We start from the raw sequence: 4,881 nt of genomic DNA, 5'->3' as shown, positions 1-4,881 counted from the left end.
CCCTCTCCCCAGTGGCATGCAAATCAGGACCCTTAATCAAAGCATGAGGACCATTTTCCCTGCCTCAGGAGCCACCTTCTGCAGATCCCACCTGGAGGCCTGGGGCTTTGCTCCTCTCCTGTCCTCCAGCCCTGCATCGTGCATCACCACACCAGTGCTGCCTACTCACACAGCACTTCCTGCAGACCATCCACAAGCAGGACCTTTCACCACACTGAAAACCTGGCCTCCCTGTGGTGCACCAGAGGAGTGAGGAGACTCCAGGCACACTCCTGTGAGCAAAGGATCACAGAAACCTTGAGAGAACACAGAATCACAGAATCAGTCAGGTTGGAAAAGACCTCCAAGATCATCAAGTCCAACCCTTGATCCAACACCACCATGGTTATTAGACATGGCACTAAGTGCTACATCCAGTTTCCCCTCCAGGGATGGTGAATCCACCACCTCTCCAGCCAGCCCATTCCAATGTCTGATTACACTCTTTGTAAAAATTTTTTTCCTAATATTCAAAAAAAAAAATTAAACTGATAAGAACAGATACTACACTTGATCTTAGCCAAAAGGTCGAGAAGTGATGTGGCACCTTATGTGCTGCCTTGCTCTCTGCCTGCTTTTATAGAGCTGCCCCTGTACACACCATTTTTACTCTGCTTTGTGATAGATGGAGAACTCTAGTTCAAAATTTAGTTTTGTCTTTTCTGTCAACAATAATAATGGTTCCCTAACTATTTTTCCAGCCCTCCCACAGCATCAAAACTTTTCAGAGCCTAACTTGTAGTGGACTGGTGTAAAGTTATTCAAGTGTTTACATTGCCAAAAGCAAAAGTCCCAAAGAGGAATGTTTAACTTGGCTGGGAGAAGACCTGCATTGCATGGAGATCACAGGCACAGTGTTCACCTTCTGCCAATCCCTGTACCACGTGCAGGTCATGGGCAGAGGGTATGGCAGCACCAAACTCCTGACAAGCTGGCGGGACAGAGGAGTGCAAGAGGGATGTTTTAGCTGGAGAGAGATGATTTCACACAGGAAGATATGGGCTTAAAAAATGGCTGATCTGGGTTTGATGCCTGCTGTGAAAAACTTTCATTTTAAGGTATTTCTAGATTGGTTTGTTGGATTAGTGTTATATTAGGTGACAGCTCAGGAAACAAGGACAGATCAGGTGGAATTAAAGATGACAGGTCCTTCTCTTAAGGTGATTGAGTGAAATGTCCTTGGTGTCAAGAGTACAGTGAGGGAGGCTCCAAATGAAAGAACAGAAACACTGAATGTCTCCTCATCAAAGTTAATTTCCCAGGAGTTCAGAGGGCATGTGAAGAGTGCCCAAGACTTGCTTGGTTTTGATGCTACAGATGGTGGATATCACCAACAAATACAACTCCTTATAAGCAACCTTTAATCCTGGAAAGATTTTACTTTGAAATATGTGATTTTAAAAATAATTTTCAGATAATTATGGCAGGAATTGGCTAACTATGTTATGTAGTACAGGAACTGAAAGAGCCCTGCTCTCTGTGTCAAGGTGACACACAGGAGGTATGATTATAGGTGTGATAAAACAGAGAAGTGAAACTGTGATAGAAATCCTGAGTGTTTAAAAGCAAGGGTTTAAAAGCTGGTCTCACAAGCTGCACAAAAGGAAACAGGTACTGGGTGGAATTTGAGTCAAAATACGCAGCATGAATACATCTGGGAAGATCTAAAATGACCCCCTCATGAAAGCCCTTTCATTTTCCAGGCAAACCTTCTAGGCCTTGACTTAAGTGACTAGACACTCATTAAACAGGAGGGTATCAGCCAAAATACCATATGAAATGAGAAACAGAAAGCTGATTCTCAAACTGATAGAGGAAGAGGCTGCAGGAGCCAAAAAAACCATGTATGGTGTAAGAAATCAAGATGTTAACAGTTATATCATCCCAGAAGAGCATTTCATAGGGGCAATGTACAACAGTGCAAGAGGTGATGTGTAAATGAACTACTTCAAAGCAACGTACTATTTGCCCTCTTAAGTTGTAATACAACTGGAAACCTGCTGCTTCAGATCCCTGCCATGGAAAGTGTGCCTGAAGGCAGGGACTAAAGGAGGAACCAGGCTGGCTCTGGGCATTAATATACCAAGTAGCAGATGTTAATGTGTAACTAAGTGCGGGCTTTGTTTTAGTGGAAAATGAAGCGAAACTGGAACTCTTTCCTTATGCGTCACTGAAAAAAGTTCAAAACAAAAAGAGATAAAACATTTGCCATCAAAGACAAGAGGAGATAATTTTGGTAAGATAGCTGATATGAATTCTAGTCTTAGCTCTGCAGTGACAACCTCAGGCTGGAAAGTCACTTGAAAAAAAAGACAAGAGACCAGTCCTCTTTTGATAGTCACTGTTTTCTCTTCCTGCTATTTTCACACCTAATGTATCTAATGAAAAAATGTCACAAATTTCTTGTAGCAAAGACAGTGAATGTGTTGAACCCTTGATGAACTACAGTGTAGTTCACATGAAATATGAAGGTTAATGCCTGGCAGCAAATTAAAATCTTTGAAGGAAAGATTGAGAACTCATATTGTCTTCTCCTAGGGTTTTTATATTTATATATATATTATATATAAATGTATATTATATTATATATATATGTTGAAAACCTTTTAGTCTTTCATTGTGAAGACTATAACCCTTTTTTTTTTCAAAATTTTGTTTGCACCAAGATTCTCCTAGGAAGTCCTTAGGGAGCAAGGATTTGAACGACACAGTGCTTTGTCCCTCGTGTGTGTGCTCAACCATGGATTTTTAATTTTTTTTTCTTTTCTTTTTTTTTTTTTAATTTTTTTTTTTTTCAGAGCTGTCTTTCGTCTTTCCAAACAATGATGTTCCATACTTGACAGAAATGGTAGCACTCCCAATCATCTGAATTCATTTCTGGGCAGCTTAATTAATAAAGTGCTTATCTTATGCCCCATGGGAAAAAAAATCAGTTTTCCAGGAGAAAATAGATATAATGTGCTGACAGAATATTAAAATACAATTGGTAATTAATGTGCATTGGGAATTAAAAATATAGAGCAAGAGTCAGAGTTTGGGAAAAGATTTGAGTTACACAGCAACAAAAGAGAACAATGAATTTTCTTTCTCTAATGTCTCTTATAAGATGAATTTTATATGAGCTGTTTTCTTTCAGGATTTGAAATCTTCCATGGAGGGTTGACATCTGGAAATTGTCCCTTTCCATCTGGTTGCCGCTTCCAAGTCTTGAAAGATTTAGATGCATTTGGCTGGTTCCCTTGTGTGAATGGCTCCAGTGAGTTCTTCCTTAGAGTTTTTCTTCCTACCAGTGGGATGAATTTAACTAATTTACTGTAATATAAGAAAACATAGAGATACCAGAAGAGCAGCTGGAGTTTAAATTAGCAAGGGATGTGAAGGACAAGAGGAAGGGCTTCTATAACAGAATTTAAAAAGGAAAGCTAAAGAAATTGTGAACCTGCTGTTAAAGGCAGTAGAGATTGAGGGGCAAAGGATGTGGGAAAGGCAGAGGGAGTTGGTGCCTTTTTGCCTTTTATGCTGCTGAAGACTTGCCTTCAGACCTCTCACGCTCTTGAACCTGGTTGCAGAGTTTGTGAGAGTGCAGCAGCACCCAAAGGAGAGGAAGATGGAGTAAGGGAGTATTTGAGCAAGTTGGACATATACAAGCGAGATGGAGCAGATGGGATGTCTCTAGGAGCAGCAGACAAGTGGGCTAATGTCACCATGTGGCTGCTCTATAGCAGCTTTGGAAGGACATGACAAAGTTTATGGAGCAAGTACACTTAGAGGTCCCATCCAGGTGCTGGAATGTCAAAAAGGTGACTGCAAACAACCAGCGTGGAGTTACCAGCAGCATATTGTGCCTGATGGAACTGATTGCCTTCTGTGACAAGATTGATGATACAATGAGGAGAGAGAAGTGGATATTCAATATTTTGACATTGGCAAAGCATTTGGTGTGGTTTTCCATAGGCAGTTTCCATATCCTGATAGCCAAATTGGTGAGACATGTTTGGTTAAGTAGACAATAAGGAATGAAGTGAATGGATAATTGCTTGGACTATGGGTCTTAAAGAATTTTAATCAATAGCACAATGTTGGTGGTCACTAGTGATGGTCTTCAGGGATTGATAACTGGAACACAACTGAAGTTAATCTTTAGCATTGTCAGTTGAAGAGCAATGATTTTTAAAATTACTTTGAGTAAGTAGTTTGTGTAACTATTTATTGTGAACTGACTGTAGTCAGTGGCTTGCTTACCAAAGCTTTATCTCAGATGTTTGCCTATCCAGTGTGACACCCAGCCTGTGCTCAGTAACCTAAATGTATGGTGCTGATTCTCTTCTTTGGTGGAAGGCTCTGATTAGTACTACAAAACACATTTTCTTTAATTGCAGAATAAAATTAATTCTGGGAATTAATTTTCATTATAACAAGTAAAATTTCAACATATTATTAGTTTCTATCTAGGAAATGGCTGCCAGCATCATGTTACAGGCTAGTTTTTCCTAGTTGTGACTTGCAAATTTTTTTTTTTGAGAGAGGGTGCTAATGCACTCTAGCCATTACCACATACCTCACAATGGAAAGGACATAACTACCTGACTTCAGGATTTTCATTATTAAAATTGCTATTCTTAGCATTTTGAAAGGACTGTGTCAAATGGAATCCTAGAATCCTTCTCCACAAACCCATTTTTATCATCAAACTCACAATACTCTTTCTGTCTCTGCTGACATATATTGATCCTAAGTTTTCACGACAGAGATAACGGCTTTGCTAATGGCACAGTAAGTATCACAATTTACATCAGCTATAAATCATCAAGCATCTCAAGAGCATATAATCTACCATGAATG

At 39.8% G+C, this 4,881-nt stretch overlaps 1 non-coding gene across 1 annotated transcript; it reads right to left on the bottom strand.

The window, feature by feature from the left end:
- Positions 1 to 429: 429 nt before the first annotated feature.
- On the bottom strand, positions 430 to 579 carry LOC113951864. Its single transcript, XR_003529305.1, has one exon. It is a non-coding gene; the product is annotated as a U2 spliceosomal RNA (small nuclear RNA).
- Between the last annotated feature and the right edge of the window lie 4,302 nt (positions 580 to 4,881).

Source organism: Corapipo altera, unplaced genomic scaffold (assembly GCF_003945725.1).
Source record: "Corapipo altera isolate COAL_440 unplaced genomic scaffold, ASM394572v1 0, whole genome shotgun sequence".
Classification (NCBI taxonomy): domain Eukaryota; kingdom Metazoa; phylum Chordata; class Aves; order Passeriformes; family Pipridae; genus Corapipo; species Corapipo altera.
The sequence above is the reverse complement of the archived record's forward strand: the minus strand, read 5'-3'. Positions and strand labels throughout refer to the sequence as shown.